The sequence below is a fragment of the Vicia villosa genome, linkage group LG4, assembly GCF_029867415.1.
Source record: "Vicia villosa cultivar HV-30 ecotype Madison, WI linkage group LG4, Vvil1.0, whole genome shotgun sequence".
Taxonomy (NCBI): Eukaryota; Viridiplantae; Streptophyta; class Magnoliopsida; order Fabales; family Fabaceae; genus Vicia; species Vicia villosa.
Genome location: NC_081183.1, coordinates 76,890,578 through 76,905,494, shown reverse-complemented (window position 1 = coordinate 76,905,494; position 14,917 = coordinate 76,890,578). Strand labels below are relative to the sequence as shown.

The following is a 14,917-nucleotide window of genomic DNA, read 5'->3' as shown; positions in this document are numbered from 1 at the left end:
ACAATCCTAATCAATCATACTACCTACAATCACATAAGGAATACTAACCCGAAGAATCCCCCCTTACCTCAGAGTCGAATCTTCGAAGATCTTCTTCCCCTTTGGCTCTTCTCACTTCACGTGTTCTCCCTTTCTCAGAGTCTGTCTCCTTTTCTCTCCTCTTTTCCCAATTCCTTTATTTTATGAAAAATAAAATAAAATATTATAATGGGCTTGCTTAGTCAACACCCCCTCTTCTGCTAATCACCACTCTAGGCCCAATGCCAATAACTCATCATTTTCCAAATAATTCCAAATAAAAATACTAAAATTCCAATTATTTAATTTAAATCCAAATTAAATTAATAAACTGAAATTATGGGGTGTTACATGAGGGACTAAAATGGACCTTCACTCTTTAATTAGGTTTTGAAAAAGTCAAATAAGGCCATATATGCCACTTATGTTTGGTAAATTTCGGAAGGAGGTTTACGTTAATGACATATACTTTTTGTTCTATTTTTTTTCTTTCTTTTTTTAATTATTTATTGATCTTATCATTACTAAAAAAAATTAAATTAAGAGTTTATGTTAGTGGTTTGGGGCTCAACAATATTGTATTCTTTACATATCCCATGTTTCTACTTATACCTTCTTTAGATATTTTTTTTATAACTTAATTTGGTTTATTTTAGGTTACTTTATTCTAGTTTATTTAATTAGTTTATTTACTTTTAATTATTATATATATTAATAAAAACATTTTTATTAAATCACACTAGTACAGAAATGTTAATTTACACCCGTTTTTTTATTAAATTTACACCCATTATTTTTAATAAAAATCGGGTGTATATCCACCGGGTGAGAAATGTCTAACAAATTTACACCCGTTTAAAACGGGTAAATACGTTCTAGTTTACACCCTATTTTAATTAAAATCACACCCTATTTTAATTAAAATCGGGCGTAAATACGTTATTAGTTACTCCCCATTTTAAAAATATTGGGGTGTAAATACGTTCCAGTTTACACCCGGGTGTAAATACGTTATTAATTACTCCCCATTTTAAAAATATCGGGGTGTAAATACGTTATTAATTACTCCTCATTTTAAAAATATCGGGTGTAAATACGTTATTAATTACTCCCCATTTTAAAAATATCGGGGATGTAAATACGTTCTACGTTACACCCTATTTTAACAAAAATCGGGTGTAATAATTTTTTTAATTACACCCTATTTTAATAAAAATCGGGTGTAGATACGTTCTTAATTACACACTATTTTAATAAAAATTGGGTGTAATTACGTTCTTAATTACACTCAGTTTTAATTAAGGTGAATTCTTATATACCCAACTCAATGTAAAATGTCTTTGAAACAACCAAAAAGTAAACTATTTAATAATTAATTAAATAAGATAAAACTAAATGATGCAATACTTTTTGAGATGGGTAGTGAAGTTGTCCCCTTTAATTAAAATCGGGTGTAGATACGTTTTTAATTACACCCTATTTTAATAAAAATCGGATATAGATATGTTCTTAATTAGACCCTATTTTTATAAAAATCAGGTGTAAATACGCCATATATGAATGAACAATTATAATTATAAAGAAAAAAAATAATATTGTTGAGATCCCTTGCATATTTTGCCTTCTTCCCTCACTGTTTATGTGTACCAAATTGAGCAAATTGACTTCACAATATCATATTAGATATTGTAGTTTCAATACAAAGTAATACTAGTAAATATATGTGAACTACAGATTTCATGAGGATTTCCAACAATCCACTTGATAAAACTACCCATTTGAACTAAAATGTTAATTACATAACATATTACCCAAAAGAAATCCAATGTAATTTTAAAATTACTACAAATTTGACCGAATTACGGTGACATTGTAATTCGCACAAACTCAGCATTAATTCAAACCATAGTTTACTTCACACATTAATAACTAAAGCTATGGAACAAAACATGAAGCTAGCCCTTATTATTATTTTCTTCTGAATCACTGCTTCTCAGAACCAGAATCTCTCTTCTCCCAAAACTTAATCTGCACAGATCTTCTATCAAGCATGTTCTCCACTTCTTCTATAGGAACTCCCTTAGTCTCTGGCACGAAAACGATAATATATTCCAATAAACGCAATGATTCCAAAGAGCATGAAAGTCCAAGATGTTCCAATTGCTTCAGTCAAAGATAAGAAGGATTGAGAAACAATAAGGTTGGAAACCCAAACTGTGGTAGAGGCTATTCCTCCACAGATTCCTCTGTATCTTAATGGATAGATTTCAGAGTTAACAACCCATGGAACTGTTCCCATTCTTGGTGAGAAGAATATGATGTAGAGTGCAAGGCCTATTAGTGCAATCCAGCCAAAATTGCTTGGACATCCTCTAGTGTACCAAGCATCTATTGAATAACATACTTACATGGAAACGAAATCAGTACATGAGTAAAATGAACAAAACAACTATGCTTAACCTTTTGATCTGTACATTTATGTAAAACAGTCAGTTTTTGTCTCATTTTGCAAAGACAACTATTTCCGTAAAATAGAAAACACAACTCAGCCAGAAGCCAGCTAACAAGAACACACTAACTACATAGATAAAATAAGAATCGCAGGGTACTCTAATCTTGACAGTTGCCACTTTCAATCACAAACTTCATACAACACAAAAAACTAACAAGAACAAGTTAAATATCTACCTCTAGGTAGGTAAATGCAGGAGCAATACACTTCAATGGAATTGATAAAACGCTTTCATCCCTGTGCAAAAGACAAGAAACTAACATCAACTAAAATCCATACACACAAATCACAAGCGAGATAAGGCTACATTGGTAGAGATAAAAGAGTGTGAAAAGAGAGTGAGAGTGAATTGCTTTACCTTACAACACTAATTCCATCAAACCCGAATAGGAGATTGATCTTGATCCGGAAGAAAAGAGGAGAGAGGGGGATCTTTCCTTCCTAAATCCTCTCAAACACACTCTAGGAGAACATCATAATTATATTAAACTTTATACTTTTTTACACATTAAATCCTCCTCCTATTATCAACTCGTGCGTTTTTGGATGTTGATCCATCTTGTAGATGTTTGCCACTAGATTCAATCTAGATGAGAAGAACAAATATTTTCAAAGCTCGATACTATAGAAGACCCCAAATCATATTTGGAAGTAGGGTGCATTACCTTATCAAGCTTATCCCTGACAATCCTCACTGTTTGATTCATGGAGTGGGAGGAAAAGTAATCCTGTTTATCAAACATGTTAGCATAGGGTAATATATGAAAACCAAGAAACCTTTTTTCTTCGTACATAACATCCTATATTCCTAGTTGAAGCAAGATTAGTAACTACAATATCATGGTAAATCACAATATTAAACCTACTAATCCAGCACCTAACAGATAGCAACAAAGATTACAACCGTGAAAAATGAATTTCCATCAGAGATATGAAGAGAGCAGAACATTTTTAAAATATGTGTGAAAAATATTGGCTTCTTAAGGATACAAGGTTGATAAAAAAATCTCCAGTAGCATCAAAATGCTTTAACAAATTTTCTAGCAATATTAATTTCAAGAGATGATTTTGTTCATCCTACGAAACAATTCGTCCACATCACAGGGTACATAGTAAGTAGAAAAGAGTAAAATTCTTCACATGCGTATACTTTTAAAAAGAAACTGATGGATTTAATTGAATCGCGTAGATACAAATTATAGCATATTATTATATCATAGAATAATCAAGAATAATTAGAACAGTGTACCTGATAAGATTGATGAGATTGCCGTTGAGGGGAGAGAGTATGAGAGGCCAAGAGCACCGAAAACAGTAAGAGAGATCTTTGAAGTGTAGTCATTTATTACACAAGAAGAGTGGATCCTTTCAACAACAGAATTAGGGAAGGTACTTGATAGAGTGAAAGCATAAAAAATTCATTAAAATAACTATCACAATCTCACACACACATTTTATCAAACATGTAACGTTCAAGGTGGACGGATAGAGTAATACAGTGATTGATTTTGAAACTCTCACCATGTCCTAGATTTGGGTATTGGATCATTTATGGATAAATTAAATTCACACAACTGAGCATACATAAAAGATTATAACAAACTCAAAAGCAATTCACAAGCTGCGATTTGAACATAATAATCAGCAACACAACATCATAGCATAAGAAAATCAAAACTGAATCAAAAAGAAGAAAGAATCTAGTTGGAACATTTCATCGAACATTTTGTGAGCAAGGACAAAATCTGCAGTTTTCTTCATTTCAACTAGTAAGCGCTCATCCAATTAAGCTTTATGATGTTGTATACTAGCTTTAATTATAACTTAAACCAAAATATGCACCAAAATTGAATCACAAGAATCACAATCAAACATAGAACCTGTAATTGAGTTAAAAACGTAAATCAAATTCTAAACTGAAACAAAATTCGATTTGAAATCGAAACAAACATGTACTAAAAACTTGGCTTGAATGCAAATTATGAACCTTGAAAAGCTCTGCTCGAATCCAAACTCCGCACTGAGTCGAAACCTCCAAACTCAAACCAAAACAGAACTGAGTAGCAATTTGATTCTGAACAAAAAACCTTCGCAAACACCAAACATAGTCGTGAAGCTCAAATAGAACCGCGAAATCAAAATTGAAACAATTCTAAATCAAAAACTGAATCCGGTTGTTGGTTGTTTGTTGTATCAATTTTTTAAGAAAAACTAGATGAAGAGTTTGAGTGTATTGTTGTTGTTGTTACGTGAGAAAGATGAGAGAAAAAAATAGCTTTTGCGAAATAAGCGTTGTTTTTGGAAAAAGCGCTTATGCTTATGGGCATTTTTTTGGGGAGTGGGCTCAAGTTTGAAGAAAACAATATACAAATAGCGTTTTAAGCAAATAATTTTAAGTTAATAGTTTTAAAAGTGGGTTAATATATAAAACACCTAGTTAAAAAGTGAATTAATTAAATAGATTGTAGTTTGTAAATGTGTTTAGAATAATATTAATATTTTGAGTAATAAAATTAAATATATTTTTTTATCAATTTAAATTTACATCCGTTTTAAATTTAATGGGAGTCATTGAGATTTGATAATAATAATATTTTTAACTTACACCCATTATTTTAAAAATATGGTGTAAATTGTCACGTGCTAATACTTAAAATGACATTATATTTACAAAATTGCCACCACATTTCTTATTTACACCCGTTTTTAGTATATCGGGTGTAAATTTTAAAATTATATTGTTCTTTTTGCACTAGTGTCATTTCTTCTTTATAGGTTAATATGTTTTATTATTTTCTATTGTTAACTATAATTCATATTTGTTCATATTTTTACCATCTCTCATCTATTATTTCATGCTTTATTACTAACATTTTTGTTTATTGCGAAGTACATTCGAGCTATTGAACTACTTTTGTGGACATTCGCAAATTCATACTTGATATTTTATATTTGTTATTTTCGCTTTAATCTCCATTCGAGATTATTGTAATAATTGTAATAGGTTCCATCTCCCATTCGTTTAAGTTTGTAATCCCCTCCCCGAAGCCCTGTAATAGTTAGGTTTTTATTTCTGCATGTATGAATAATTAAATGCTAGTAACTAGGTGTGTATGGTAAGACTAAAAACAATTGTAGTTCACCTTAATTCAAGATAAGATAATCGAATCTAACTCACTCGCACACACTCACCTCTAGGATACACCCCTCTTGATTGTCTTACGAATAAAAATGGTCATGTCCCTCGAATGTAGAGGTACTTTAGCAAACGATGTCCCTCGAAAATGTCATCAATAGAAAGATCTTAGTCCTTCAAAGTCCCTCGGAGTTGCCTACGGTAAAAGATCTTGTCCCTCGGAGTTGCGTACGGTAAAAGATCTTGTCCCTCAGAGTCCCTTCAGAAAATGATGAAAGTTTCGTTAAATTGCTAAAGTATCTCTATTTGTTGCTTTCAATGACCATAGATAACCCTTCGATTGTCCCTTGAAACATCCAATAGATAGGACTATCTACCTACAAATGATATGGTTAGTCCTATCCCCTAAAGAAAGTAAAAAGTATAGGAAAGACCAAATATTAGGATAAGTTACTCCTAAATTGCTTGCTCAATAATAAAAAATAAAAAATGTTTTTCAAACCACTTGTTTTTTCAAACAAAATTTCAAAACATTTCGCATACATCCTTGAGCACTGACACAGGGATCAATCAATGTCTTGCCTTACTATTGGCACCTCTTTTTCAAAATACACATACACACTATGCTTTCAAGCTTTTCAAACAAAACAAAAATAAACTAAGAAAATTAAGAGCCCGTAGATAACTACGGATGAAAATGGTGCTAACACCTTCCCTTTTCATAACTTACTCCCAGAACCCGTCTTTTAAAAAAGGGTCTGTCGCGGCCGGCAAAAAATTAACAGAGTCGCCATCGATATTTATTTGTTCCTAAAGAACGGGTAAAACGTCGAATAAAACCTATGAAGAAAAGGGAATGGTCATCGCAACCATATCGGGTTCGGGAGTCGGTTACGCGAGGGGAAGGTGTTAGCACCCCTCACGTCCGTTGTACTCAACGGGACCCATTTAGTTAATTTTGCGTTCAAGTACTATCATAAAATGTTTGCAATCTTCTACTTAAGAAAGAGAAAAAGAAGGGTTTTTTTTAGTTTATTGGGCTCGCCAAGACGTCGTGTCTTGTGCCTACGTATTCCCTCGTGCAATGGGAAAGTCAGAGCTCCGTAGTTCGGGGTGAAAACCACGGGTTTGTTGGTTGATTTTAGAAGAATGATGCATTAGACATTTCGAACGTTTGAACTTTGACTTGTTTGCTCGTCTGAGAGGCTAAGTCTATGTGTTCGTTCTTCGTGTCAAAATGGCTAAGACACATTCGTTTTGAAAATGTTTTCGAAGAGTCGCACAAGGGCGAAAAAAGAAGTTTGATGAGTTGAAGTTATTTTTATGTGGACGACAAGTATTGAATCACAAGTCTTGAACAACAAACAATCCAAATACTAGAAATTGGAGGAACAAAATATGTTCAACCAATTGTTTTCATCCAAAAAAGTTTTCTTTATTAAAATGGTGAGGTGAAACAAGTTTCACTTATTAGAGTTTATTGTGCTTGGAGGACAAATATTAAATCATAAGTCTAAAACAACCAACGGTCTAATACTTGGAACTGGAGGAACAAATGGTGTTCAACCAATCTTTTTCACACCAAGTTTATTAAAAATATTTTGAAGAAAAAGGGGCCACAGAAATGTTTATGAAAAATGTTTTAATCAGGTACGTATTAATAACAAACTACCAAATAAATAAACTAAAAAAAAGTGATAAAAAAATGATGTGAGACGATAGTAAAAATAAAAAAAATAAAGGTAACATCAGCCATATAAATAAAACCTAAATACATTTCTAAAAAAACAAACTTAATTAAATTTATAAAATTATTTATTTGAAATTAATTAAAGCTAACTAATTCTAATTAATAATTCTAAATATAATTAAACTAATGTATTGATATTTTCCAAACAAAAGAAACGTGATTAAGTTTATATGGATGAATAGTAAAATCTGCCAGAATTCAAATCCTCCTCTGCAACTCTCAATTTTCGCTCTCCTCTCTATTTTCTCTCTCACATAAAAGCTATCGGAAAAGAAACCAGCCGCAATGCCGGGAATCTCCCCATCATGGCGGCGGCGGCGGCGGCGATCTACGTTCTACCACCAAAATTAGTCACCTTCCCCACTAATTGCTATCTTCTAAACCCAAATATGGCATTGGATTATCCTAATTTCAAACCTAAACCTTCAAATCAGATTAAACTTTGAACCCTAAATTCAAAAAAATCTTAAATCGAACTCTGTCCCTGAAGCTAATTAGCAAATCCTATCGGATCTAAGATTATACACACAGATACACACAACATGGCATGGAAAAAACAAGAAGAGAATGAATCAAGGTACCTGGTTCGACGGCGCCGGCGAGCCCCTTCGGTGAGTTTCTTTTGCTCTTTTTTGTTTTTGCTAATCTGCTTCTCTTTCTCTTCTGCGAATCCTTCTGCCGTTAGTAGTTGTATTGTAGCTTTCGGAAATTATCGGTACGCAGGGGCTGAGCTCTGAGCAATTCGGAGCTTCAGAGTGAAGCCTCAATTACTCGGTAGTGAGAGCTTTAAGTGAATAGGTTTTTGGGGGATTTCTTTTGAGTGCTATGTATCTGTGAGCCAACTTTCTTTCGTGCCCGATGAATGAGTTAGAGTACCTTATATAGTGAAGGTTTAGATTTGTACGTGTGATAGGTTTAGAGAGATTTTAGGGAGTAATTTTGACTCAGAGAAATCAGGAGTTGAGGGTGGACTGAGTGAATTTAGGGAATTCAGTTTTGACTGAGGAAACTGAATGAATCGTGACTTGGACGAGTAGTGGTGACTTGAGATTTTTCAGGAGTTGAGAGTCTGACTTGAGAAACCGTGGAAAATACCTGGAATGATGTGGCTAAGGGTCCCTATTTTCCAGGCTTTTTGAGTTGTGAATTGTGAAACCTTGGAATCGTGAGCTGACTGGAAAATTGAGGGAGTGAGGAATTGAGCTGTTAGAGAAATTTCAGGAGTTTCAGAATTGACTTAAATTATGCATGAGGTGGATTAGAACTTCCTCATTTCCAGGCTTTCAATTTGTGCATCAAGGAATGAGAGAACTCGTGACTTAAGTGAGTTGCAGCAATTCGTGATTCAAAAAAAATCAACAAAGACTCGTCTTCTAGAAACAATTGATAGCTTGTATTTTCGATACTTTAATCCCACGGCTGACATAGCTTACACCTTGCACACTCGAATAATTCCTTCAATTCTTCAAACTGTATATGACAATTGTGACTTCTTGACATCATTCATTTGAGCTTTCTTTTCCTTTTATTGGACTGTCATAATATTCATTTGAGCTACTGTGTTTAGACATGTTTATGAAGTGCATTAGTAGTGAACTTGCTTGAATTCATGTTCCTTTTCTTTGCAAACACGATGCTTGTTTTCTTGTATACATTTCTTGCTTGTATTTACTTCTTCTTGGCTGGTGCTTAACAATTTCTCTGATATTAATTCTTTGCACAGCTTCTAGATGTACAAAGAAAGGCCAAGCTTATTGACATGGTAACTCAAGGATGCTGCCAATTAGTAGTTGGTACCAAGTGATTCATGATTCAAGACTTGTATCTAAATTTGTAGCACTGTGAAGTTTGAACTTATGTGCCCAATGAGTCTTGAATTGAATGGATAACTAACTTTCTTGTAGTTTAAGAAAAAAAAACTTGTCATTTAAATTAGTTTGTATCCATTCGGAACCTTGCAAACTAGAGACCTTGTATCACTTTGATGGTTGAATCATGTATCATCTTCTTTGCATCATCTTTGTAGAACAAATTGGAAATTTAAGCATTGTATTCATTTTTGGTTGTCCACTGTATGTAACCTTCAAAAGCTTGGCATGAAACTTGTGTTGAAATGATAAACATGCTTGTGGTTGTATTTGAATATTCATTCCATTTCAAAAGTTACTCACTGTTTGTCTTTTTAATGGACACATGAAATTTTAGTCTTGCAATATGAACTTGTAAAAATTAAATGGTAACTTAATTCAAGGTGACAAAATCACTTTGAGCACCTAATGGCATGTGTCACGTATTATGAAATTAAGACTCCATATTCTCAATAGCCCTTTAATTCAAATTACCTTAGAGTGAAGAAAAGTAAGACCATTCTTTTCAATGTGAATGACACTTTGTTATTTTAAGTGAATAATCATGCAAATTTGAAAGAAATTAACTCATTAATTAAATGGACTAATTAGAAGTCAAAATTAATTGCAAGACCAACTTAATTTCAAATTAAAGTAACACTTTTATTATGCTAAACTCTATGCACAAACCAAGTTCAAGTGAAGACGATTTGTTGTTCATGTTGAAATTAGTGAAAACAAATGCCACATAGAATGGACGGTGATCAAGTGAATCTCTAACACTAAATTCAACCATACATAACTTAGTCTCAAATGGAATGAGTGAATCTCTAACACTAAATTCAACCATACATAACTTAGTCTCAAATGGAATGAGTGAATCTCTAACACTAAATCCAATCAAGCATAATTCAGTCTCAAAGGGAATGTGTCCTCAAAAGAGACGAAGCCTTAAACCAAGTACTTGAATGATTGACAAAAAATCTCAACGGTAAGATAAGAAAAATTTTGGGCAAAATTTAGGGTGTGACAGCTGCCCCTATTTAAACATCTTTAACTGGAGGATTGACAGAACTCTTGTCTCTCAATCCTTGTGGTGAAAGATAGTTTAAATATTAAACATACCCAAATTTTGCCCTTAGATGCAATGGACATGATATGAATGGATTATGAGTAGAAAGTCTAATGTAATGAATTAAGAATTACTCTTGATTTCTTAATTATGATATGGAATGAATGTAAATAATAGGATGAATGCAAATGATAGAGGGACAAGTTCAATAGCTCCTAGTTGAAAATGGACTCCTCAAGAGGATAGGATATCAGATTCAGTGCTTTGACTGGCGTGAATATTGCCAAAGTTGACAAATGATCGCCTTGCCATGTATTGCAAATAGTAGATCGCAACAAACATGAGACAACTCTACTGGGGGTAGAAATTTTTTGTTCAGTGCTCTTGACTGACATAGATATCTTTTAATGTTGTTGACAAATCTTCTCCCCGCCATGAATTATAGACAGTAGATTGTAACAAAACAAGCTTAAATGGTGATGGATTCTCGCCCCTTTGAAAAATTGCAGAAGTGAATTCTAACACACAAAACAGATAAAGAGTAACAGATCCTCGCCCTGTTGGTAATCAATCAACAGTGGACTGTATCAAACATGTGACGACATGTTAAAACAGATTTAATGTTGACAAAACCTCGCCCCTCTGACGAATTGCAGAAGTGGAATGCAACAAAAACAAATATTTGATGTTGATAAATTCTCGCCCCTCTGACGAATTGCAGAAGTGAATTTCAACATATAAACAGATAAAGAGTAACAGATCCTCGCCCTGTTGGTAACCAAACAACAGTGGACTGTATCAAACATGTGACGACATGTTAAAACAGATTTAATGTTGACAAAACCTCGCCCCTCTGACGAATTGTAGAAGTGGAATGCAACAAAATAAATCTTTGATGTTGATAAATCCTCGCCCCTCTAACGATTTGTAGAAGTGAATTTCAACACACAAAAGATAAATGTTGGCAGATCCTTGCACTACTAGCATCGACTAATAGTGGATCACCACAAACATGTAAAACATGTTAATATAAGCTTTGATGTTGACAAACCTCGCTCCTCTGACGAATTGCAGAAGTGGAATGCAATAAAAGCGGTCTTCGATGTTGAAAAATCCTCGCCCATCTGACGAATTGCAGAAGTGAATTCCAACAAAGAACAGATAAAGGTTGACATATCCTCGCCCTGCTAGCATCAACTAACAGTGGATCGCAACAAACATGTAAAACATGTTAACATAAGCTTTGATGTTGACAAACCTCGCCCCTCTGACGAATTGCAGAAGTGGAATGCAATAAAAGCGGTCTTCGATGTTGAAAAATCCTCGCCCATCTGACGAATTGCAGAAGTGAATTCCAACAAAGAACAGATAAAGGTTGACAGATCCTCGCCCTGCTAGCATCAACTAACAGTGGATTGCAACGGAGTTAATGTTGATGAATCCTTGCCCTGTCAGCATCTGTTGACAGTAGATCACAACAGACATGTAAATAGCTTCACTGGAGAAAATTTTGTTGAAGGTAACATCTTCATTTTGGAATCACCTGGACACCCTTTTGTAGAGATAGATTTTGTTGAAGTGAGAAACTCACTGGGGAAATAAACACACCAGAGGTTTGCTGGGGATTAATTGAGAACAACTCAAGAAACTCGGTCTATAGAGGGCTTTCGCCAATAAGACTTGCTGAAGAGATTGTTGTCTGAAAGATTCTGAAAAGATCTTGTTGAGAATAACGATGTTGAGGATACCACTTTGGTAATCCTGTTGAAGTAGGCTCGCTTGAAGAACAATTGAAGCTTCATTGGAGAAAACTTCGAAGGAAAACTCTGTGGGGAAATATCACCGGGGAAACTCAAGCATAAGTTCAGTTGTCGCAAGAGTTCACTAAGGGAAAAACAATCACCTTGCTGGGGGAGATACATGACTTGAGGAATAGTCTTCAAAAACCTAACCCTGTTAAGGATGACAACTGGGTCCATGCTGAAGGTCCCTGAGCCTCGATTGGGATTTATGCATGAATATACTATGTATGATAAGGATGAATGAGTGCATGAATTTAGTAGTTTATGCATTGTGTGGGTATCAAACTGATGCCCCGACACCGTTGGTCTTGAATAGTTTTGGCATCATGAAGACGATTTTGTAAAACTGTGATTTCTGCTCTGTCACCTGTCAGGATTTATGCTGATTCTTGTGTCTAGAAGAATAACAATTTCTGACTTTCCTCAGATGATGATTATTGAGATGCCCCATGCTTTACGCATAAGATACATTGTTGTAAGCTAACAAGTATTCCTTTGACATTTCAAAAACAAAACAATTTAAAGTTTTTCAAAGGCTTTTTATTATTCCAGTATCTTAATGTTTTTTTATTTTATCAACAATAAAAAGTAACATTATGTAAACAAGCAGGAAAAGAAATAATAATTTATGAAGAAATGTTCAATTGAACAATTTTTATTAGATGAGAAGAATAACTCATACATGGTATATCGATAAATGAAGAGGTAAATCCCTTTAAGAGGAATTTACAGAAACATAAAACAAGTAAATGGCAATGGAGTTTTTAACTGATTTTCCATTGACTTACAACGTTTGCTATTTTCCCCTATGTCTTCTAATCCTCATTACTTTGCTCCTGAAGATGGCGATTGAACTGTTCTCTTCCATCTGATTTTATGGTGATGTAGGTCTGTATTCTGCAGTCTATGCCTTTGGATTCCTCCCTAACTTTTGCGTGAACCGCTCCTTGGAGTTTTCAGTTCACCAGGAGATTTACCCTTTTTTGCTTAAGCCGCCTTTTCGGGTTTTCGACTTACCGGGCTTAATTTTATTTATCCCTAATTTTTGCCTGAGTTGCCTTTGCAGGTTTTCAACTCACCGGGATGCTCGATTTTGCCTAAGCCTCCCTTTCAGGTTTTCGACTTAGCGAGCTTTATTATCCATTTCTTTTTGTTAGGCATAGTACTTTTTGACTACATCTGCATTAACGGGATGTGTTAGGTCTTCCCCATCCATGTTTGTGAGAATTAAAGCTCCACCAGAGAAGGCTTTCTTCACCACATATGGTCCTTCATAGTTGGGAATCCACTTTCCGCGGGGATCCTTCTGGGAAGGAGTGATTATCCTTTTCAGCACCAAGTCACCTACTTTGAATTCTCGAGGTCGGACCTTTTTGTCGAATGCCCTCTTAAGCCTTTTCTGGTACAGTTGGCCGTGGCAAAGTGCATTCATTCTCTTCTCTTCGATCAGATTGAGTTGGTCATACCTATTTTGCACCCATTCTGCCTCTTCTAGTTTAGTTTCCATCATGACTCTTAAAGAGGGGATCTCAACTTCTATTGGGAGTACAGCTTCTGTGCCATAGACTAGAGAGAAAGGGGTTGCCCCTGTTGAAGTACGGACTGAAGTTCTATACCCGTGTAACGCAAAAGGTAGCATTTCGTGCCAGTCCTTGTAAGTCTTCACCATTTTTTGAATAATCTTCTTGATGTTTTTGTTGGCTGCTTCTACCGCGCCATTCATCTTTGGCCTGTAAGGCGATGAATTGTGATGTTCAATCTTGAAGTCATCGCATAACTCTTTCATCATATTGTTGTTCAAATTTAACCCATTATCAGTGATAATCTTGCTAGGTGTCCCATAGCGGCAAATTATCTCTTTCTTGATAAATCGGGTGACTACTTGCTTTGTCACATTTGCATAAGAAGCAGCCTCTACCCACTTAGTGAAATAGTCAATAGCAACCAGAATGAAACGATGTCCATTTGAGGCTTTCGGCTCAATCATTCCAATCATATCGATGCCCCACATAGCAAAGGGCCATGGTGCAGTTAATACGTTCAGAGAAGTAGGTGGCACGTGCACCTTGTCTGCGTAGATTTGGCATTTGTGACAAGTCCTAGCATGATTGATACAGTCCGTTTCCATCGTCAACCAGTAGTAACCAGCCCTAAGAATCTTTTTTGCCATTACATGTCCGTTTGCATGAATACCAAAAGAACCCTCATGAATTTCCTCGATAAGTGCATCTGCTTCGTGTCTATCCACACATCTGAGAAGGACTGTGTCAAAATTCCGCTTGTATAACACACCACCACTTAAGAAGAAATTAGTTGACAACTTTCTCAAGGTCTTCTTATCAGTGATTGAAGCACTCTCTGGATACTCTTGTTTCTCGAGGTATCTCTTGATGTCATAGAACCAAGGTTTATCATCTGTTTCTTCTTCAACTGTCAAGCAATGTGCTGGTTCATCAAGATGCTCGATTACTATTGAAGGTGCTTCATTAGCCCATTTGACTTTGAACATCGATGACAAGGTTGCCAAGGCATCAGCTATTTGATTCTCCTCCCTAGGAATATGATGAAAAGTGATCTCATCAAAGTAGGGAATTAACTTCATGATATGCTCCTTGTAAGGAATCAACTTAGGATGACGAGTCTCCCATTCTCCTTTAATTTGATAAATGACAAGAGCTGAATCTCCATAAACTTCGAGAATCTTGATTCTCAAGTCAATAGCTGCTTCAATCCCAAAGATACATGCTTCGTATTCTGCCATATTGTTAGTACAGTCGAAA

At 34.9% G+C, this 14,917-nt stretch overlaps 2 long non-coding RNA genes across 4 annotated transcripts; one reads left to right on the top strand and one right to left on the bottom strand.

Annotated features, from left to right (window-relative positions):
* Nucleotides 1-1,669: 1,669 nt before the first annotated feature.
* LOC131594919 (uncharacterized) lies at nucleotides 1,670-4,899 on the bottom strand. Of its 3 annotated transcripts, none has more exons than XR_009281615.1 (5): nucleotides 4,518-4,899; nucleotides 3,780-4,410; nucleotides 3,196-3,258; nucleotides 2,889-3,116; nucleotides 1,670-2,767 (listed from the first exon to the last, which is right to left on the bottom strand). It is a non-coding gene; the product is annotated as an uncharacterized LOC131594919 (long non-coding RNA). The 3 variants fall into 3 exon arrangements; XR_009281616.1 differs by having other exon boundaries at nucleotides 3,780-3,895; nucleotides 4,518-4,889; XR_009281614.1 differs by having other exon boundaries at nucleotides 3,780-4,885.
* Nucleotides 4,900-7,556: 2,657 nt separating this feature from the next.
* On the top strand, nucleotides 7,557-9,559 carry LOC131594920 (uncharacterized). The gene is made up of 2 exons (XR_009281617.1): nucleotides 7,557-8,027; nucleotides 9,140-9,559. It is a non-coding gene; the product is annotated as an uncharacterized LOC131594920 (long non-coding RNA).
* Nucleotides 9,560-14,917: the final 5,358 nt, after the last annotated feature.